Source organism: Tursiops truncatus, chromosome 4, assembly GCF_011762595.2.
Source record: "Tursiops truncatus isolate mTurTru1 chromosome 4, mTurTru1.mat.Y, whole genome shotgun sequence".
NCBI classification, from domain to species: Eukaryota; Metazoa; Chordata; class Mammalia; order Artiodactyla; family Delphinidae; genus Tursiops; species Tursiops truncatus.
In genome coordinates this window covers 138,324,468-138,348,192 of record NC_047037.1, presented here as the reverse complement: position 1 = coordinate 138,348,192, position 23,725 = coordinate 138,324,468, and the positions used below count along the sequence as shown (strand labels likewise).

At 44.4% G+C, this 23,725-nt stretch overlaps 2 long non-coding RNA genes across 3 annotated transcripts in view; one reads left to right on the top strand and one right to left on the bottom strand.

The window, feature by feature from the left end:
* Positions 1-17,507, bottom strand: part of LOC141278624 (uncharacterized) — a 77,729-nt gene extending 60,222 nt beyond the window's left edge. The window contains exons 1-2 of the long non-coding RNA XR_012331621.1: positions 17,382-17,507; positions 13,390-13,534 (exon numbers count right to left, since the gene is read on the bottom strand). This is a non-coding gene — a long non-coding RNA (uncharacterized lncRNA). The remainder of the gene's footprint in view (positions 1-13,389; positions 13,535-17,381) is intronic.
* Positions 17,396-21,335, top strand: LOC141278623 (uncharacterized). 2 transcript variants are annotated; one of them, XR_012331620.1, is made up of 3 exons: positions 17,405-17,547; positions 17,793-18,793; positions 19,662-21,335. It is a non-coding gene; the product is annotated as an uncharacterized lncRNA (long non-coding RNA). The 2 variants fall into 2 exon arrangements; XR_012331619.1 differs by having other exon boundaries at positions 17,396-17,547; positions 17,793-21,335.
* Positions 21,336-23,725: the final 2,390 nt, after the last annotated feature.

Genomic DNA, 23,725 nt, shown 5'->3' with positions numbered 1-23,725 from the left:
TATTCTGAAAGGAAAAATGTTTTTTCCATAATTTTCCGTAATTCTTCCCCACTTGATTTTTATTTCTGTTTAAAGAAAACTCTAAAGGCAGGAACTCCTACAAAAGACTAGACAGATGGTTACAACATTCAAGAGTCAAAAAGAGCTGGGGGCTGTTTCCATTCAGCTGTGTCCCATCCTTCCTTAGTTTTTCCTGCCTCATCTTACCTCTCCAGAACTACCCTCTCTCCTCTGGCCACCTCTAGGTCATCATAGCTTTTCAATGAATCTATGGAAACCACCTTTCCTGAAATGGAAAAAGAAAATACTAACATGCAAACATCATCTCCTGGTCAAATGCCAGTCACCTCCTTGTGTATTTCACTTGAAATACACACTTGAAATTCTCACTTGAAAACCCAGCACAGAGGCCATGAATCAGTGGAAGAAGCAGAAATATGTGAGAAAGACATTTCACTGACCTAAGTCACCAATTCCCAAGTAGTCCTGAATGAGTCACTGCCCTGGGACTTGGGGGGAATGTGGCTAAAATTGCCAGAGGTAATTAACAGAACCAAGACCCACATGCTCAGGAAATTTCCCCTCGGACACGGGTTTCTTATGGATTCTGCTTCCAGCTCACTCACATTCACTTCGCTCCAAATCTGGCTGGAAGCACACAGCTTTCATTAACGATAACGTTGGCAAGAAAACTAGAGATTTTAATGTGAAACGATTCACAGTGAAAATATGACACTTTTGAAAAGCTCATTAAAATTGTTAAACATTGACGGATTTGTTAGCTACTCCTACGGTTCCACTTAACAACAGCTCTTCGTTTTTACAGAGTGCTGGTTGTTACAGAACAGGCTGGGACCATTTTCCTGTAAAAAACAAAGCTAGAAATGTACCCTAAGGATTTTATTGAGAATATATAGTTTATTTTAATAATAAAAGAAACACAGCATATCAGTTGGAGAAATGAGAACTCAAATTTAGACTAAAATAAGTGAGTTATAAGCACTGTTTTCAAATGCTGGTAATTTTCATTTTAAGCCAGCATTCCCATTATTATAACTACATGTACTTCTGAATAGCAGTATAACTGTATACCGACTTAAGAGGGAAACAACAGGCCATCATCCCAGCAATAAACCAATAAAACCAGGAATTAACATTAAGTTTAACAAGATCATCAAATCCTAACCACTTAGAAATAAAGAAAATTAACTATGAGGTGAAAAGGAGATATTAAAGGTGTAATAACAGTTTAATTATAAAACAAAACAAAGGAGAACACTAGTTGATTCCTTAGAATGTGTTCAAAGTTGCTTTCAGAGGCAAATGCATAGCCTTAAGTATTTCCATTATTAAAGAAAAGGACTAAGCTCTCATAGAATTTAGAAAACAAATGAAAATTATAGAAAAGAGTTGGAATAATAAAAACTAAAAGCAGGATTGAATTAATTCACACATTAAAACAAGATATTATTGATAAATACACACACATCCTCTCTTTGAAATGGACTAAGCTGTAGCATATCCAATAAATATAGGAAGAGGGGGCAGGAAAAAATAAAATGAGAAATGGAAAATGGGAAATGACACATACTGAAGACAGTCAAGATGTTAAGAGTTCTGTGTTTGGAGTCCAAGGAAATGGGTTAAATCTTAAGTCAGGCACTTGCTAGTTATGAGACTCTGGGCATATTTACCATCTTAAGACTAACTGATTCACTTTGTTATAAAGCAGAAACTAACACACCATTGTAAAGCAATTATACTCCAATAAAGATGTTAAAAAAAAAACATGCTGGAAAACACTAAAAAAACAAGAAAGAAAGAAAATCAACTGGCCACAGAAGGTTGAATATATTTCTGGAATCTCAAAAAAAAAAAAAAAAAGACTATTGTCTCTATAAGTGAGAAATGGAAAAAGTCTAAAATGGTAAGATAATACTAACTACCTTCTAAAGTTTTTGTGAAAGTCAATTAAGTACCTCACATTATCCAGTAACTAGTAAGCACCAGGCTACATTCTAAATCACTCCTAGGACTTCCATGACGTTAGTTTGTTTGATTCATAAAGCCCCACCATCCCTTCTTACATCTACTCAGGATATAATCACTTAATGTGGTCCTATTAGGTCCACTGTGCAGGGTGACACTTGTGATTTCATCTTCAAAATAACGCAATTCATAGAAATAGGTGAAAGGTCAAATTCTTCCAGGTTTGTGGTGGAACTGACATGGCTGTGTATGAGCTGGTGAGGGGGCAGCTGACATGGAGTGATCTGACAAGAGTCAAAATGTCCTCCCCAAAAGATATCCATACAGCACAGTTTCATGCTACAAGAAGCCTCCTACTAAAAGGTAGAGAGGTAACCTAGTGAGAATCTGTCTGCACAAAGGCGGACAATGAAATGACGACAGCAAGACAATGTCTAGGAAGAGAATGATGAGGAGCAAAGAACAGAATTTAGGAAACAAGAGTCAGGAGGGGAACAAATGGAGGTGAAAAGGGACCAACTGGACACGTAAGAGAAAAACCAGATTACAGGCATCCCTCGGTATCCATGGGGATTGGCTCCAGGACCTCTGCGGATACCAAAATCCAAGGATGCTCAATCTTATAAAATGACGTAGTATTTGCACATAACCTACGCACATCCTCCTGTATACTTTAACTCATCTCTTGATTACCTTTTTTTAAATTTATTTACTTTATTTATTTATTTTTGGCTGCGTTGGGTCTTCGCTACTGCGCGCGGGCTTTCTCTAGCTGTGGCGAGCGGGGGCTACTCTTCCTTGCGGTGCGCAGGCTTCTTATTGCAGTGGCTTCTCATGTTGCAGAACATGAGCTCTAGGCATGCAGTGGTTGTGACATGCGGGCTCCAGTAGTTGTGAAACGCGGGCTCAGTAGTTGTGGCTTGAGGGCTCCAGAGCACAGGCTCAGTAGTTGTGGTGCATGGGCTTAGTTGTTCCATGGCATGTGGGATCTTCCCAGACCAGGGATCGAACCCGTGTCCCCTGCATTGGCAGGCAGATTCTTAACCACTGCACCACCAGGGAAGTCCCTAGATGACTTTTAATACCTAATACAATGTAAGTACTATGTCAATGCTCGTAAATACAGTGTAAATGCTATGTAAACAGTTGCAGGTGCGAGGTTTCTATAATTTCTTTTCCTGAATATTTTCTATCTGTGGTTGCTTAAATTCGAGGATGCAGAACCCACGGATATAGAAGGCCAAATGTAACATTCCAATAGTGTCTAAAAACTAACACTTCCTATGCGCCAACTACTGTGTCTAAGCAGATTTTATGTGATGACTCATTCAGTGCTCACCACACATCTCCGAGGTGGGTGCTAATGTTCTCCTTCACTGAGAGGAATCCCACAGAATGACGTCACTAGAGTGAGTTCACAGTCAAAGCTAGCATCTACAGCCAGGCAAAGGTCCACCGTCCTAAACCCCACTGCTCACTCCCCTCCCCTCACAGAGAAGTGTCCCAGGGACCAAAGGAGCTTCAAGGAGGAAGAGGTCATCATCAGTGTCAATCTGACAAAAAAACTGTGGAGCCAGAAGCTCCTGGGCTCCCAAAATGCAGCTTCAGTGGAGGAACTGTGGCTAAAATCAGAGAGCAGATGACAATCCTTAGGAAGAAAAAGAAGGCAATGGGGGCCGTTGGCTTAAATAAAACTCTCTGTCCAAGGAACCAACAGCTAAAGAGACAAGAGTCCACAACATGGGATGTGGGAAGGGGAGGGAAGGAGCGGATCTGTTGGGTCAAGTCTGAGAACAGGACAAACTAGGACAGCAATAAATAATAACCAATGGGGAACTATGATGGAGAGAGAAAAGCAGAAAAGAAATAAATGCAAGTCAATATCTTTCCCATAAGTTCATGACAGTGAGAGTATCTTATCTGTTAACAAGTAAGGGTTCATCAATAACAAAAAACAAACACCCATATTTAAAAATGGGCAAAAGACCTGAATAGACCTTTCTCCACAGAAGACATTCAGATGGCAAATACACTCATGAAAAGATGCTCAACATCACTAATCATTAGAGAAATGTAAATCAAAACCACAATGAGGGGACTTCCCTGATGGTCCAGTGGTTAAGACTCCACGCTTCCACTGCAGGGGGCATGGGTTGGATCCCTGGTCAGGGAACTAAGATCCCACATGCAAAAAACAAAACGAGATACTAGTTCACACCCACTGGGAAGGCTATTACAAAAACACAACTTTTTAAAAATTAACCAGTGCTGGCAAGTATGTGAAGACATTGGAACCCAACCTGTGCAATGCTGGTGGAACTATAAAGTGGCACGGCACTGTAAAAAACAGTATGGCAATTCCCAAAATAAGAAACCCTAGACATACCATATGATCCAGTAATTCTCCTTCTGAGTATAAACCCACGAGAAATGAAAGCAGGGACTTGAACAAATATTTGTACACCCACGTTCACAGCAGCATTATTCACAGTAGCCAAAATGTGGGAACAATAGCCCATTGATGGATGAATGGATAAACAAAATGTGGCATATTCATACAATGGAATAGTATTCAGCCTTGAAAAGGAAAGAAATTCTGACACACTACAGAAAGGATGAACCTCGAAGACATGATGCTAAGTGAAACAAGACAGTCACACGAGGACAAATACAAATGGTCAAACCCATAGCGACAGAAGGTAGAATGGTAGTTGTTAAGGGCTGGGGGCTCTGGGGAGAAATGACTGATGACGGGTACAGGGTTTCCTTTTGCGATGATGAAAATGTTCGGCAACTAGATAGTAGGCATGGTTGCAAACCACTGTGGATGTACTAAATATTGTGGAATTGTGGCTAACATGGTCAATTTAATTTACGTATATTTTACACAAATTTATAAAAAAGAGTTTGAGGGTCAATGAATTGTAAACTCTGTGCAAAAAAATATATGATGTGGATATTATACTCCAATAAAACTATTAAATAAAAAAAGAAAAAGGAAAGAATCAAGGGTTGAAGGGAAGCCAAGATGAGAGTGAGTGGGAACATGGAGTCCTTTCTGTCAGTGTGGGGGAGGTTTGCCCACACTGCCCCACCGTGCCCACGTAGGTGCCCACACATACGTCAAGCAGACTGTGTGTTGTGTTGGGGGCAGAGGGGTGAGGGTGGGAGAGAGGCGGAACTGCAAGTTGGGGAACCACTGTATTAAACAAAATTAAACAGGCTTCTTTAATGCACGACTTTGGGGAAACTTTACAAAGACCATGTGCAGAGTGAACCTCAAGAGAAGATTCACAGGCAGAGTTGCCCAAATTTCTCTGATCTTTGAACAATAGGAAACATATCCCACAGACTAATGAAGACGTTGAACAAACAAAGAACAGACTGACTGCGTGGGGTAGCAGCCCAGATGGGGTGGGGCAGCAAGACAGCAAAAGCCATCAGCCCCACGAATCTGAATAACCAACCACATGCAAAATGCCTTTCTAACCTCAGAAGTCCTTTTCTCTAACCATTCAAATCTCCCACATGGTGGTTGGCATCATAGGTTTTCATTAGCCTGAAAAAGCTCCTCCGTTTCACCTGATGGAAAAACCAGTACAAACTACAGGTGATCCAAGAAGGAGTTTCAATTAGACAGGTGCGAGGAGCACGTTAGAAGTCAGCAAAACAAGAACCAGGCAAAGTGGGCACGCGATACTGGATGTAAGTGCTATGCCCTAAGTCTACAATGGGACGTGTAGATCCGTCAAAGCGTAACGCAGGGGAAATTGCATATTTGCATGCAGTTTAGTTATCTTTCTTATAAATGATGTTCTCGCATGGGAAGCAACTGGTAAACTGACTCTCAGAGCAGAAGCAAAAACGAGATATACAAGAGAATGTGTACAGGGAGAAAAACTTCAATTTTGGGATAACGAATCTTACTTGCACTTTTTTGAGGGGTAAACTGATTAGTTAATAACTAGCAAGGAGGGAAACTGGGCATTTTGTCCTTGAGAAAGCCAAATAAGGGTATCCAAAAAATCCAGTTTCAGGATTCTCCAGAAAACTTTGAGAGTTAACTGTGGAGCATTCATGACGGGTTGTATCTATGGAATGTTGACCACCATTCTTCCATCTACACCTACACCTTAATAAGGCCATCTCTCCACCATTTATTTGCCTCATTCAAATTTCTCAGTTCCTTAATTCATGTCCAATTATAGTGGGTACCTCTTTCTTTCTAAAGATTCCAATCACCTGGGCATGGTGCCAGACCTCATACAAAATAGGAATATTGAACACCCACTCTGACTGAAACCTAGTGGGGCCCTGTGGGGCTCCCAGGCATGGAGGCCTTTTTTGTCCCGTGTTTCTTGTAGGCAAGACTCCAGCCTCCATGGCCTGCCCTGAGTTCCAAAGGGCAGATTTGAACAGCTGCTAATCAAGGAAGGAACAGCCGGGAAACCACCCGAAGCAAGATTAAAGGGACCAGAGAAGCTCATCCAGATTAGGAGACCGACCACCCGAGACCCTGCTCACATCCTCATCCTGTCAGCAACCCCACCCTTGAACCGTTGCCATAAAACTCCTCGCCAAACTCCCCTGGGTTGGGACACATAGTTTTCGTGGGCAGGAGCCCACTGTGTCCCCCTTTGCCTCGCAAAGCAAGAAAGCTATTTTTTTCTACTTCACCCAAAACGCTGTCTCCGAGATTCAATTCGGCACCAGTGTACAGAGAGGCTGAGCTTTCAGCATCATGACCCACTGCTGATGGGTTGAATAATATTAGCAATTATTGATATTATTGCTTAAATGTGTAATAGGGTACCGAGACATTTCTTCCTCTACTTTGTCCACACTGAAATGAAACAATAAGTTCAAATGGGCCAAAATTATACAAGCAACACTCAAATGAAGGGACACAACTCTTGGCATACTCCTTGAAAGTGCTGGTCCAGGAAAAGCACTGGAAACACCAGAACTTTACATGCACAGGTGAATGGGCAGATGAAAGTGGGAAAAGGTGAGGAACTGAAATTCATAAAAGTCTTACTTGTTGCACTTCCCAAGCTGGAGAAAAGTGAACAGAGGTGGTAGGTAGGAAACCTGAGGGAAGTGATCCTCTAGAGCAGCGGTCCCCAACCTTTTTGGCACCAGGGACCATTTTGATGGAAGACAATTTTTCCAAGGACCGGGGTTGGGGGGGGGTGGTTTGGGGATGATTCAAGCACATTACATTTATTGTGCACTTTATTTCTATTATTATTACATCAGCTCCACCTCAGATCATCAGGCATTAGATCCTGGGGGATGGGGACCCCTGCTCTAGAGTAAAATGAGGGTTAAACCTCCAGGCTTGCCTTCCCAGTTTCCATAGAGAAAGGCAGACCCTTACTGAAAGGAGAATCATTATCTCCCCTCAGAGATAACTCTCCAACAACAACCAGAACTTATCAGAAAGACAAAGGAGATGTTGCAAACAGATTAAAAGGATCAGCTTAATCTGAAAAGAGTTCCTGAAGAAAAGAATTGAGGGAATAGCAGAGAAGAAATACCAGAAGAAATACCAGCTGAAACTTTTTCAGAATGAAGATATGAGTTCTGAAATCAAAACGGCACCGGCACCGTAAGTACCCAGCATGATAAATAAAGATAAATCCACACCTCAACACATCATGGGGGCACTGTGGGACATGGGGGGTAAGGAGAAAGTCTCAAAAGCTATCAGAAAGAAAGGCAAATTGTCCACAAAAGCCACACAACTAGACTGACAGAAATTTCTCATGACGGAAGATAATGGAGTGTTATCTTCAAAATGCTGGAAGGAAATTATTGCCCATCTAAAATGTTATACCCAGTTAAACTAACATGCAAATGTAAAGCCATAATTAAGACATTTTCAAGCACACAAATAGTATGAAAGTTTACCACCCATGTAGTACCACTAAAACAATTATTAATGGATGCACTTCAGCAAGATGTCCAAACCCAGACCTACATCCCGGGATATGGGACACAACAATGGCAGAGAAATTGACCAAATTTGTGATTAATAAATTAAATTGTGTGAATAAATTAATTAATTTTAATTAATTTATGTCCATATAAAGAACTACTATTTCATGTTCAAAAAGTTAAAACCAAACTCTAGAAACAGTTACAAAATAAGGGAGAGAGGGCTTCCCCGGTGGCACAGTGGTTGAGAGTTCACCTGCCGATGCAGGGGACACAGGTTCGTGCCCCGGTCTGGGAAGATCACACATGCCGCGGAGCGGCTAGGCCCGTAAGCCATGGCCGCTGAGCCTGCGCGTCGGGAGCCTGTGCTCCGCAACGGGAGAGGCCACAACAGTGAGAGGCCTGCGTACCGCAAAAAATAAAAATAAATTTAAAAATAAGGGAAAGAGGTTGTTTGATAATTAAAGTGTGTTAAGGTCCTTGTCATGGTAGGGAAAATGATAGAAATACTGAAAAACTTTAAGTTATATATGGTTAAAATGCATGACTCAAAATTAAGGATAATCACTAAAATAATGCAAATACAGTCTGTAGTTTGCAAATCAGCAAAGGGCTAATATAGAAACATAGAAAACTTTATCAATTCAACAGGAGACAAAAAATGAAGAAAAGAGAACTAAAGAAAAATGGGGACTTCCCTGGTGGCACAGTGGCTGGGAGTCCACCTGCCAATACAGGGGACATGGGTTGGATCCCTGGTCTGGGAAGATCCCACATGCTGCGGAGCAGCTAGGCCTGTGCACCACAAGTACTGAGCCTGTGCTCTAGAGCTCGCAAGCCACAGCTACTACTGAGCCCGCACGCCACAACTACTGAAGCCCGCGGGCCCTAGATCCCATGTGCTGCAACTACTGAGCCCACGCACTGCAACTACTAAAGTCCACATGCCTAGAGCCCATGGTTCGCAACAAGAGAAGCCACCTCAATGAGAAGCCTGTGCACCGCAACAAAGAATAGCGCCTACTTGCCACAACTAGAGAAAGCCCATGTGCAGCAACAAAGACCCAACGCAGCCAAAAATAAAATAAGATTTTATTTTAATCTATAAAAAAAAAGAAAACACTTTGGTAAAGAGAACACTCATGAGAAAATAGAATTCAATCCAAGTACCTCAGAAATCATACTTATTATAAGTGGATTAAACTCATTTATAAACAGAATTTATCAGATTGGGAGAAAAAGTCCATCTATATGCAGGTTCAAATAACACACCCGAAGTAAAGGTACAAAAATAGGTGGGACGGATACCTGCAGTACTAAGCAGTGAGGTGGGCTGGGGGAGATCCCTAGTGCAGCTATTTGAGACAAAGGAGGATTCAAGCCAAAAGTAGCAACTCAACACAGCAGTTCACCATTTAATCTTATAATACAGATCCTTGATATACCTGGAAGCCTTTCACAACACAGCCTCAAAACATACAACACAAAAAAAGACAGTATTACAAGTATAAATTGTGTACTTGGATACAGTATATCCAAGTATTACAAGGATAAATTGTATGTGTACACATTCCTCTCAGAAAGTATAAGACAAGCAAACCAAAAAACAGTAATAATAGTGACTTAATAAAGAAAACTAATGAACTTCATTTAATATATATGTAGAGAAATAAAGAATAAACACTTTTTTTAATTGCACGTGTACCATTTTTAGAATCTAAAAATCAACATAGGGGCTTCCCTGGTGGCACAGTGGTTGAGAGTCCGCCTGCCGATGCAGGGGACACGGGTTCGTGCCCCGGTCCGGGAAGATCCCACATGCCGTGGAGCGGCTGGGCCCGTGAGCCATGGCCGCTGAGTCTGTGCGTCCAGAGCCTGTGCTCCGCAACAGGAGAGGCCACAACAGTGAGAGGCCCGCATACCACAAAAAAAAAAAAAAAAAAAAAAAAAACATAAAAACATAATGGAGAAAAACGTATGTTTTGAAACTTTTAAATTTATATATGAAATAATTTATGGCTGGGACTTCCCTGGTGGTCCAGTGGTAAAGAATTCGCCTTCCAATGCAGGGGATGTGGGTTCGATCCCTGGTCAGGGAACTAAGATCCCACATGCCACGGGGCAACTAAGCCCACATGCCACAACTACTGAGATTGCATGCCTCAACCAGAGAGCCTGTGTGCCACAAACTACAGAGCCCACGTGCCCTGGAGCCTGTGCACCACAACTAGAGAGAGAAAACCTGTACGCCACAACTAGCGAGAAGCCCGCGCGCTAAAACAAAGAGCCCGTGTGCCACAACTAAGACCCAACATGGCCAAAAATAAATAAATAATCAAATAAATCAAAATAATAATAATAATTTATGGCTTAAAGAGGAATTCACAACGGATATTTTAAACCAAATAACAATGAAAGAACAACATATTGAAACCTCTGGAATGCAACTAAAAATCACTTAAGAATAAATTTACAGATAGAAAAAGAAGGATTTAAAATAAGTTACACATGTAATTCAAGAAGCTAGTGAAAAGACAATAAACATTAAAAAGGCAAAAACGATGGGGAAATGATATGAGTAGCAATGAATGAAATAGAGAATAAAACAGAGGAGATACCTACATATTCAAAAACTGTTTATTAGAAACACCAATAAAATAAAGTTCTAGCAAGATTTAACCAGAAAAGAGGCACAAATGAATCATATTAAAAATTAAAAAGGTCCATAACCATAAAGAAATAAACATTTTAAATCATAATGGAATATTATGAACAACCTTTATGTAATAAATTTCAACTTAGATGAAAGCATATTGTAAAAAAATCACAAATAACAAGGTTCACTGAAGAAGAAATAGAACCTGAATAAACAAACAGTAATTAAAGATATTGTACCTTATCCCACCCTAAAAGACAACAATTCAAAAAGATTTAGATTTAAACGTACAAAATTTAAAGGAACAAAATACTGATAAAAATCTTTCTTTTATACAAGCTGTTTTAGAGAAACAGAAATAAAAATTTCAACTTCAGAGAGCAAAAGTAAAAGAAAAGAAAATTATGAACAATATCTCCTTCAGACATAAATGGTAAAGTTCCTAAATAATATATCAGGTTTCTATTAATATACTATATCAGTAAATTAAATGAAGGAAAAAAATACATGATTATCTCTAGGGATGCAACCAAAAGAACGGAATCAATAAAATTCAGCACTAATTCATGATAGAGAAGGGTATTCATCAAACCCCAATCATAAACATCATACTTAATAGTGAAAATTAAGAGACTTCCCTTCAATGTCAAGATCAAGACAAGAATGTCAATTATCACTGCTTTTATCGAACATTGTACTCAAGGTCCCAGCCAATGCAATAAGACCAGAAAAAGAAATGAGATATAAGAACTGGAAGAAATGAAACTATGCTATTCTTATTTACAGAAAATACTGTATCAAACCAAATAGTCTAGATTATGCCACATTAACAAACAACCCCAAAATCTCAGATCTAAATACTGTAAACATTTATTTTCACATAAGCAAAGTCCATTGCTGATCCAGGCTACTTTTGAAGGCAGCTATCCTTCATATGTTGATTTATCATTTTATGCTATTTTTCTTATGACATGTTCATATCAATATGTGCTTACACAAGCAGAGAATAGAGAGCTGGAAAGTCAAGCAGCTGCAATTAAATCTCTTAGCATTCACCACTTCAGCTCCCATTTCACTGACCAAAAAAAGTCATGTGACTGTGCCTAACTTCAAAAGTTTAGAGAAGTAAAACCCTCTCACATGCTAGGAAAACACAGATAACCAAAATATCTAATACAATTTTCTATATAAAATATTCTAGAGAATCTACATATAAACTGTTATAACCAATAAGAAAACATATCCAATTTATCAAACATCGGGGTTACTATTGTCAAAAATGCATAACTTCAATCTAGTCCTAAGAAAATGTCAGGCAAATCCAAACTGAGGAACATTCTACAAGATAACTGCCCTGGACTCTTCCAAAATATCAAGTTTGTGAAAGACAAAGAAAGACTGAGGAACTACTACAGATTGAAGGTGATAAGGCGACATAACAACCAAATGCAAAATGGGGCTTTTGGTGGGATCCTGGACCAGAAAAATGACATCAGCAAGAAAAAGGGCAAAATTCAAATAAGGTCTGAAGATTAATTAAGAGTACTGTGTCAATGTTAATTTTCTGATCTCAATAACTGAACTATTAGTGTTAACATCTTACATAACCATGTAAAGGGGAAGCTGAGTGAAAGGTTTACAGGCACTCTCTGTACAATCTTTGCAACATTTCTGTAAGTCTAGAATTGTTTCAAAATGAATACTTTTTAAAGCAGCACAAAAATGAACAAAAATCTCGTTCACAAGGGCATCAAAAACTAGAAGAAAGGTATCAAGGACTAAATCTAACTACAGATGTGCAAGACTGCTATATTTTAAAATGTTATTAAGGAACATTCAATGAACAATGCAACAGATAGCAATATAATAAATAACAAATATAACAAAAGGACATAAACTATGTATAGACATACGATGTTCATAGGTAGAAAGATGCAATATCATAAATATGATTCCATTTCTCCCCATAGCTATAAGATCTAGAAAAGTGGCTTAAAAGAACAAGGTGGGGAAACTTTACAACTAATCTTTAAAACTAATCAATAAATTAGAAGTGGTAAGAAACGGCATAGACAAAGCTGAAAACTTACATAGTAATGCCCAGGAATGGCTTCAAATAATTACAGAGTCAGAAGTTAAATATAAGGCGTAGGAACCAAAACTGAGACATCAAATTAAATACTGTGGCCCTAACATTAGTCATTTTATTCCAACAATTCTGCTGTTGCTCAAAATAGTCCGGGCACATTTTGGGTGCAATTGCTTTTAAAACCAAGGTGCTTTTTTTTTTAATTCAATAAAAGAAAACCAGTTTTGTTACTTCATTTTCATTCTTGATCCAAAGCAATTTTTTTTTTTTTTTTTTTTTGCGGTACACAGGCCTCTCACTGTTGTGGCCTCTCCCGTTGCAGAGCACAGGCTCCGGATGCGCAGGCTCAGCGGCCATGGCTCACGGGCCCAGCCGCTCCGTGGCATGTGGGATCTTCCCGGACCGGGGCACGAACCCGTGTCCCCTGCATTGGCAGGTGGACTCTGAACCACTGCGCCACCAGGGAAGCCCATGAAACAATTTTATACAACATGGTTTTAAGTGTGTGGCACATAAAAGGCAAATAATAGTAATAGCTATAAGTTTTATGGTACATATTACATAATGGCACTGTTGTAAAACTCTATAGATATGGAACCATCTAATCTCATAACCACCCCCAATGAAATAAATATCACTATGACCTCTGATTTCAATTGAGGAAACTGATGCAGAGAGAAATTAAGTAACTTGCCAAAGGTCACAGAACAAGTACCTGACAGAGCTGGCATGTGAACCCAGGCACTTGGGTCCAGCGTCCAAACTCTTCATCCCTCCATGAATGCGTGAATAGATGGCCAGCTACTTCGTTTACCCAACTTGGTCTCACACAACTTCTGGCTCTTTTTCTTCTATTGAGGCTATGGGAAAACATCCAAAGTTAGATATAAAAATTCTGGTTGATGTGTTCTTTCAAATGAGTCTCATTCCACCATATCCATATCCCATAATTCTGGTTTGCAAGGAAGGCCACGTTTATTGTCAAAATCTCTACAAATCACCCGCCCCCCCACACACTTCACCTTGTCACTTCAGACACAGGTTCACTCCCTTCGTAAACAAAGAAAAGTCTTGCCAAAACCCACAAGAGACCAGCCACAAAAAACTCAAAGGAGCCTGGTCCTCAGGCCAAGGGCAAAGGAGAAAAGTCTGGAATTAGGAGGGCTGGAAGTAGCCCCTACCCATTCGAGGGGCTTTCCTGGGGGTGGGGAGGTGCAGCAGAGGAGGTCAACAGAGCACCAGGGCCAAGCCGAGTTTCTCGGCCATTGGAACCAGGACCCAGGACGAGGATCTAGTTCTGGCAGAGAATCAAGTAAAAATGTGATCAGAGGCTGGGTCAAATAGACAAGCATCCTGAGAAGGCAAAGGACTCCCCTGGGACACCAGTGCCTGGCTCGGAGCCCAAGTCCAAGTCCATGTCCAGGCAGGAGGCAATGGAGACCCTGACACCCTTCCAGAATTGGTCTGAACTGACCTGAGTCTGCGCTTGTCTTCTGCCTGAAGCTGGGCAGGCAGGACGGAGGAAGGAGGGCTGCGCGCTAGTGCCCTGATGAAAGGATGAACTTTGCCACCCACACGAGGAAGTCTGTCCAGGCACGTAGCCTCTCATAAAAACAGATATTAATCGTGGTCCTGGTTTATTCAAAGCACCTACTTAGAAATCATACAGAAGAAAGGGTGCCAGTGTCTGGAAGAATCTTCACAAAGACAGCACTGTCCTTGTCAATTTTTTGAGGTGACAACTTAGTGAAATATCTTTACACTCCGAGTTGCATATGCAGGAGTTAAATGTCAGTGGACCTCATATTGAAATCCTCTCTGCACATATTAGAGCTTAATTATTTTTTAAGTTTACCTAACAAAGGAACTATATAAGATGAACTGACTTGAAAAGAGAAAGAAAACAAGAAAGGACAGAGAAAACAGGTCTTAATAGATGTGCAACCATTCCTTAAAAGGAAGATATATGTAGACAGACAGATAGATAGATAGATAGATAGATAGGGTGTTTTTTTTACTATGTTAAAAAAAAACTTGTTTCTCTTGTAATAAGAACTTATTTCTCTTCTAACTGGAATCTGTACATTTTAAGCCCCTTGACCCACTTTGCCTATCGCCCACCCCACCTCCACCCCTCAATTCCCCACCCCCGGCCTCCGGCAACCACCAATCTGATCTCTATGAGCTCAGTTTTTTGTTTGGTTTTGTTTTAGATTCCACATATTAGTGAGATCATACGGTATTTGTCTTTGTCTGACTTATTTCACCAAAAGGAAGATATTAAATGCTCTCTCTTTGAAACAATTTGCCTATTACTTGTAGCTGTTTCAGAGGAAACACCATAAAAGATGGCCATCTGCCAGACTAGACAACTTAACTGAAATATTTTAGTACATGTAAGGATGGGCAGAATCAGTATGCATTTAGCCACAAATGTGGTTCTAGGGATTTCCTGTCTATAAGACACTCCACACAGCTGCCATGTCCCACCCCCCAGCGCTCGCTGGAATATGACACTCCCCAGATCTCTATCTTCCTTAAATTCTACTCCTCCATTTCAAGAAGCGGGGGCAGAAATAGTAAATGAGGGAGACAAGGGGATGGGAGGTGATATTAATATTTACAAAGGGTAAAAACATAACAAAGATTTTTTTTTTAAGTTTGTCATGCTAATACAAAGGAAGAGTGAAAAATAACTTCACAATATCTGATTACTACTGATTTGGAAAGGGTTTTGGAAGCTGTATTTATCCCCAACAGGTCAGAAACCTAAAGAAACCAACAAAAAAGTGAAACAGAAACAGGATTTTTTCTTTTTTAAGTTAGATGCAATATTTACCACACATACACACACACACACACACACACACACACACACACACACACACACACACACACGACTGGCACAGATATTGCAAAAATGTTGATTATAAAATCTCACCGCACTTAGAAATGATCTAAAGAGACTCCCTTTCTCATCTCTTCCACAAAGTCAAAACCCTACTAGCACTTGGTGAAAAGATGTCTTTTCATCATATTGTCTGTCAGTCCCTGCACAACGCCCACGCTCTGCAGGAGCTGTCTGTGCAGACTGCTAAGGAGCTGACATTTTTTTTTTTTTTTTTAGATCAGTTATTCATTTTAACTGTGAGACATTTCTATCCAATGTTAATTCCCTAATCTTCTGTTTGCACTGTGTCCACCCAATAACCCAACTTCCTGGGTGTGTGATGTGAGTAGGGATAACCCTTCAGAAATATATTGTTATCAACAGCAAGAAATAAACAAATCAGGCCTTCCCTGGTGGCGCAGTGGTTGGGAGTCCATCTGCCGATGCAGGGGACACGGGTTTGTGCCCCGGTCTGGGAAGATCCCACATGCCGCGGAGCGGCTGAGGCCACAGCAGTGAGAGGCCCGCGAACCGCAAAAAAAAAAAAGAAAGAAAGAAAGAAACAAATCATCCAATGGGCAAAAGATGTGAACATTTTTTCCAAAGAAGACATATGGCCAACAGGTATGTGAAAACATGCTCAACATCAGTAATCATCAGGGACTCATCAGGGAAATGCGAATCAAAACCACAGTGAGATATCACCTCACACCTGTTAGGTTGTCTATTATCAACAGAAGAAGAGATAACAAACGCTGGCAAGGATGTGGAGGAAAATGAGCCCCTGTGCCCTGTTCATGGGAATATATATAGGTGCAGCCACTATGGAAAAGAGTATGTAGGTTCCTCAAGAAATCAGAACTACCACAGGAGCCAGCAATCCCATCTCTGAGTATAAAACCTAAAGGAAATAAAAACATCATCTCAGAGAGCTGTCTAGTCCCATGCTCCCTGCGGCATTATTCACAATAGCCAAGGTACAAACACAACCTAAGTGTGGAGAGATGAACAGATAAAGAAAACGTGGGGGGACTTCCCTGGCGGTCCAGTGGTTAAGACTTTGCCTTCCAGTGCAGGGTGTGCAGGTTCCATCCATAGTGTGGGAGCTAATATCTCACATGCCTCGTGGCCAGAAAACCAAAACATAAAACAGAAGCAATATTATAACAAATTCAATAAAGACTTTAAAAATGGTCCACATCAAAAAAAAAATCTTCAAAAACGAAAAGAAAATGTGATACACACATAGGAATGATGGAATGGAATGTTTTCAGCCTTAAAAAAGAAAAAATCCTGCCCTTTGTAACAACATGGATAACCCTGAAGGGCATTATGCTAAGTGAAGTAACCCATAGGGAGAAAGACAAATGCTGCAAATACTGCATGGTATCGCTTACACGGGAAGCTTAAATTTTTTTTTTTTAAGTGGAAATCATAGAGAGTAAAAGAGTGGTTGCCAGGCGCTAGAGCGTGAGGGAAATAGAGCTCCTGAGGATCTACTGCACAGCAAGGTGTCTATAGCTGGTGACACTGTATCGGATAACTGAAATTTGCTAAGCGGTTAGAACATAAACGCTCTCAACAACAAAGGTAAATTTTTTAAATGAATACACTGTTGGACCAACTTGGATCACATCTAGTTTGTAACCACTGCCTTAATGTGCAAAGAAGAAAGAAAGAGGTCAAACCCAAGCCCGCCGTAGGCGCTCCTCGGAAGTGCGCTGGAGGGGAAATCCGCCCGGCCCCGGCCGCCGCCCCCAGCTGCCCCGGCCCCGCCCGCGCTCCCCGCGCGCCCGCTCGGCCCTGCCGGCCCTCACCGTGCGCCCAGCACTCCCCGCGCGGAGCCGGTGCAGCCGCGGGAGCTCAGAGCCGCATTGCGGCCGTCCGCGGAGCAGCAGGTCGAGGCCCAGCGTGGCTGTCCCCTCCGCTAGGCATTTAGGAGGTGGGAGGAGCGGCGCGCCGTGCGCACGGGAAATTTGATAGGTGAGGAGGCGGGGGGGGGGGGAGGGGCGGGGACGCGGGGCGGTGCTGCTGCGGCTGCTGCTGGGGGGGGGGGGGCCGCCCTCCCCCGCCCCCTCCCCCTCCTCCTCCCCCCCTCCCCCTCCTCCTCCCCCCCGAGTCCCCGCCAGCGCCCCGCGCGGGGCTCCGGTAAGTGGCGGTACCCCCGCGCCGAGCGCCAGGGGAGGCGGCAGGCACGCTCTGACTCGTTCCTCTTTGGTCGCCCCCAGGGGAAGAACATCTTTCACGGAGCACCAGACGTTCACGACGGTGGAGTTTGCTCCGATGCCCCTCAGGCCGGGGCTTTGCGTTTACCGTCCTGCCCTCCCTGGGGACGATCCCAAAGTTAACTTCGAAAACGCTCTCCGTGCGGGGAGAAGCCCCGCGGTCCAGCACTTCCTAAACCCCAGAGGCCTCCAGAAAGAAGTCCCTCCCCCCGCCTTTCAGAAAAGAGATGCTATTTTCATAGCAAACAACGTGGTTATGAGCAGAGTCAAGGTCAGACGACGGAATGGGGAGTTAGGGGGGCTCTTAAAACCTTAGGACGGCCGAGCGAAGCAGGCTGTATCCCCATTCCCACTTCACAGATGAGGAAACAGGCGCGGGAAAGTTAAGGGGCGTGCAGCGGCTGAGGGGATGAGCAGCGAGATGGATGAGAAGATGCCGGTGGGCACCCAGCTCCCTCTGGCAGGGAAAAAATCGCTGGCTAGAGATTCATGTGCGAAAATATACATGTACGCTTGTTGAGAGCTGGGGACACGTCATGGATCATCTCATTCATCTCAACCCTGGCCGCACATTAAAATTGCCTGGGAAAGTTCCAAAATTCCAAACGTTCAGGCCCTACCCCAGGCCAAAGGAACTGACTTCTTTTCCTTAATCTCATATCTGCAGTAACGTCAGAACAATGCCAGGCCTTCTTTTGCCACGGTTAGCATGTGATCCTTCTTGCGCAAAGATGAAGTGAGCTCTTCTCGGGGGGAGGACGAAGACCCCCGATACTTGGTGAGCTACAGCGCCAGAGCCTGAAAGGTGCAGAACCCTTGCTGAGCTGGAGAGAAAGGAAGTCACAGACACCCGCCCCCGCCCCGAGATCCAGTGGGCGGAGCTGAGCTGAGGGTGGCTGGCGAATGCCCCGTGAAGAGGCTGATGAGACAGGAGTCAGCGCTGAGAGCAGGGTGGCGTGGCGCGAACACCAGCCTCACTCGGTTGATGCAGCTCGTTTCCTGCGGTAAGCAAATGAGCCTCGCAGCTGAGCGCTGATGGGCTGGCGCAGCCAGGCGGTTGCAGCTTCCACAGCCTTTAGGTGAGGCGGCCAGAGCCCAGGGGTGAGTGAGGAAATGCCTGGCCTCCCCAGGCATCCCCGTCGTCTCCCTCCCCCAAGCCCCTCTCAGTCTCGCGCTCCGTGTCTTGTGCCTCCTCCGTCCAGCGTTGGTACCAAGCCACGCCTGTCACACACACACACACCTCAGCTCACCTCAGCTCAGAGGGCTCTAGGCCTCGCTTCTGGTATCCCGAGGGGCTGTGACACAGGGCAGATGTTTTTTAATCGAGGAGAGCAAGGTGGGTCCAAGACCTAGAGAAAAGGGTCTGGGGAGGATGGGACTGAGTGGTGGAAGGCCAGTGTCCCCTGAGATTGCAACGATGAAAAGCCATCCAGGCAGAGGGAAGGCTGAGGCACGAATCTGCCTGCCCGTGGCTCAGTACTACCGTGTGGTGACACGGGTCAGTGTGCGCGAATCACGTAGCTCTGGTTACACATGTCGGGAAAATGAAAGCACCATCCCTGGAGCAGAGCTCACTGAGGTTGGCGGGTGTTTGCTAAGCTCCGGGAGGACCCGGGTAGTGGCTGCTCTGTCCCCTTCACCGCGGGGTGGGTCTCACCTGTGAGTGACGCACAGCACTCCCCTTGAGGAAAGGATTTTGCAGAAGCAGAGGCAGCTCTGCCCCATGTCCCCCACCTCCACCCCACGCCCTCTCCGCCGCAGGGGACCCGTGACTGCCAGTCGTAGGCTGCTGAGACCCAAAACAAGGGTTCCCAACCTCAGCACCGTGGACATTTGGGATCAGAGTTGTGAGGACTGTCCCGTGTGTTGCAGGATGTCTAGCAGGAACCCTGGCCTCTCCCAACTAGATGCCAGGTGTGCGCATGCGCACACACATGGTTGTCTCCAGACGTTGCCACGTGTCCCAAAGGGAGCGAAGTTGGCCCTGATGAAGAAGCACTGCTCTAATAAGAAGGAAGGGGACCCAGTGCCCCACAAATACTGCAGAACACGTATTTATCAGTGATGGCCCCATGGAAAGGGGCTGTTTCTCAGATTGGAAGCCTTCACTACAGAACGGGGCCCCTGGCCAAAGTCCACTTCGTCCGGTCACAGCATCCTTCCTGTGCTCCTTGAACAGGCCGAGCTCATCCCATGGCAGGGTCTGGGCACCTCCTCTTCCCTCTGTCTGGAGTGCTCCTCTGCCGAATATCCAGGGGAAGGCGACCTCATCCCCAGCAGAGGCTCGGCCTGGCACGCAGTGGACGCTTGGACCGTACTTATTGGATAGACAAGTGGGAGGATGGACAGGGGGCAGAGATGTGCACAGGGGCTGGAGGGCGTGGAGAAAGCTCCGTTTACGCTGTTGGCTTGGGTCTGGGCGTTATGGGAAGCAGGGGGCAATCCTTTCCCTCCTTGGTGATCACAGCGGGTGGAGGTAGTGCCTACTTCTCTCATCTCAGACAGGGGACAGCTGCCCCAAGCGAGAAGTCCTGCACTTCCGATAAAGAACCCGGTGGAACCAGCACCGTGACTCACACAGTCCCGGGGACCCGCATGGAAATTTACAGAACAGACCAGAGTTTCTTTGAGGCCTGGAAAACGGTGCTCCTGGGGCATCCACTACACTAATTAGAGTGATTGTGCTGGGGGAGGTGTTTCAGGCCAGCAGCAGTTTTCTGAAGCGTTAAGCAAAGCTCTCAGGGAGCAAGGTGAAGGGTTGTGGGAATTGATATCCCGAGCTCCGAGGAAGTGGCTGAAATTGGCTCGGGATCTGGTGTATGTGCTGGCTGTGTGAGGCCTCAGTGAGGAGATCCTGGCTACAGCCAGGTTGGCCCATGTGGTCCTACAAGGCTGTGGCCAGTCACACCCTACATACTGGGATATTAGGGCCGCCCCTCATTCTTATAAGTAGATGGGACCCCACCTTCCCAGACAATGAAGGGATTCACGCTCCGAGTGAGTCCAGAAATGGCAGTCTACCCCGGTCTAAAGAGGGTCGGGTTAGGCAGAAGGGCTGAGTTCCGATGACCCCGGCCACCTCTGAACAGATAGAGCCCTTCAGCCCTTAGGCCACAGCCGGAGTGTAGTAAACAGTGTGTGAACTCGCATCAGTAAGTTTTGTATTTTGTACTTTCATGTAAGTATTTTGCTTTATTTTGGGATTTTTTTATCATCATGCAATTTTATGGCACATGAAAAACCCAAGGACTCAGAAAAAGACCCCTGACTTTCAGCTGCTGGCGTGGTCATTTGTACTTACTCCTCAGCACAATGAACACCATCCACGCAGGGACACGCTCCCCTTGACGTCTCCAGTGAGTGCTGGAGCATCTAAACCTAACCCAGAGAACTCCCTGGTGGTCCAGCGGCTAACCAAGCAGAGCAAGTCCTAAGCTTTCATTGCCAAGAGCTCAGGTTCGACCCCTGGTCGGGGAACTAAGACCCCACAAGCCACACAGCATGGCCAAAAACATAATAAATATATAAATAAATAAATAAACATAACTGGATTCTAAAGTCTAAAAATAAGTGTTCGCCTTGCCTCTTTTTTTCTTTAAAGCATTTTAATTTTTTTTTTTTAATTTTTGGCTGCATTGGGTCTTCGTTGTTGCGTCTTCGTTGCTGCGCGCAGGCTTTCTCTAGTTGTGGCGAGCGGGGGCTACTCTTAGTTGCGGTGCGCGGGCTTCTCATTGCGGTGGCTTCTCTTGTTGTGGAGCACGGGCTCTAGGCGCATGGGCTTCAGTAGTTGTGGCACGTGGGCTCAGTAGTTGTGGCTCGTGGGCTCTAGAGAGCAGGCTCAGTCGTTGTGGCGCACGGGCTTAGTTGCTCCACAGCATGTGGGATCTTCCCGGACCAGGGCTCGAACCCGTGTCCCCTGCATTGGCAGGCGGATTCTTAACCACTGCCACCAGGGCAGTCCCGCCTTGCATCTTAAGGATAGAAGTTCCAAGCCAGGGAGGTGACAGAGAGGTGGGGCCAGTCATCCTGGTTCTGCAAGCTTCTGGCTCTGGGCGTTGGGTCCTCCAGCTCCCTCATTTGAACAGTGGACATCAGGACGGAGGGTTATGTGGAAGACAGCCACCAACCCTTGTCTCAGCATTGCCTGCAGGAGCATTGGTGACCCTCTTAAGAAACCCATTCTTCAGAGGTATGCACCATCCTTGTCAGAGAAGCTATCTACCTTCTCTTTTTTGAGGTGTTGAAATCAACTCCACACTCAGAGATTCTTTTACGACTGAGGAGACTTTCACGTTCACGTGCCCTGAGCTCTGTTAACAGCTCCTAGAGAGGCATTGAAGAGAGTCACGGGGACCATTAGCAAGAGAGGACATTCATTTCAAGCATATAAACTCCGGAGCGTTGGCTTCATATATTGATCGTCTTTTGAAGAGGGCACAAAAAAAGGTAAAAGTCATCATCTTTCTCCTTCAGGGAGCCCCCCTGGCAGAAGAGGGACCAGCTTGTCAGTAACTGTCCATTTCAGGAGTTGGATCTGGACGTGAATGAAGTTTAACAGAACGTGGTGGGAGAACAAGGAAGGGCCGCTCAGTTCTAAGTGGGGGACAAAGGAGGACTTGTATCCAGAATATATAAAGAACATTCAGAACTCAATAGGAAGAAAACAAAAGCCTAAACTTAAATATGTACAAAAGACTTGAACAGTCTCCTCACTGAAGAAGATATACAGGTAGCAAGTAAGCTCATAACTGTTACCCAGCATCAGTCACCATTTAGAATCAAGACTTCATCATTGTTTTCCATCCTTTTTTAGCACTAGAAACCCTCTTTGCAAATGCAATGTGTGTGGGCCTCCAATACCCCAAAACGAGCTAGGTCAGAGTTGTTCTCTAGGAGGTTAGCGGGACCCCCCAGCCCACTCAACAGCTCTCTTTCATCGTCCCAGGGATACCATCTTACACCCCTAGGACTTTGCGCAAGCGCTTCAGCGTCTCTAGACCTGAGCACAGGGACGTTTCCTTCCGGTTCTAACCATCATGTCAGTTAAGGGGGAGAAGTACAGAGCAGGGAGGAGGCTAAGGAAGTCAGGGCACTGGCCACTTGTTTCCGAAGCTGTATGCTGGGGCCCTTGCCCTCGACTCTGGCCTCTCAGACATTTCCTTCCCTTTAGCCCACAGGTGGGTGTGCCAGGGCAGGGCGAGGAAATCAAATATTAATCAGCCGTGACTTCTTGCCTGCTCCCTTCCCCGAGATGGAATCAAGATAAAGGCAAAAGCTACAGTGCAGTTTGGAGGGCCTCTTACTTTGTCCGAACTCTCCTACTTTCAAAGCACCGTGTCTGTAAACCGTTTCATTCAAGCTTCCCATATTCCACCCCTCTACCCCTTCCACCCCTGGTGGACTGCGTGGGAGGCTTTACTATTTTTCAGATGAAACTGACCCAGTGGTGACTGAGATCACGGGCTCCAAAGTCACTTACCAGCCCTGTGCCCTTTGTCACCACCGTGACCTGTGCCCATAAGGGAGGTGCAGGAAAAGTGGTGGGGAGGGGTTAGTTTTTTGCGGTTTTTTACTTCATACATCTTTGTTCCTTAAAGCATTCGTGGGTTTTTTTAACATCTTTATTGGAGTATAATTGCTTTACAATGGTGTGTTAGTTTCTGCTTTATAACAAAGTGAAACAGCTATACGTATACATATATCCCCATATCCCCTCCCTCTTGTGTCTCCCTCCCACCCTCCCTATCCCACCCCTCTAGATGGTCACAAAGCACCGAGCTGATCTCCCTGTGCTATGCAGATGCTTCCCACTACCTGTCTATTGTACATTTGGTAGTGTATATATGTCCATGCCACTCTCTCACTTCATCCCAGCTTACCCTTCCCCCTCCCCGTGTCCCCAAGTCCATTCCCTACATCTGCATCTTTATTCCTGT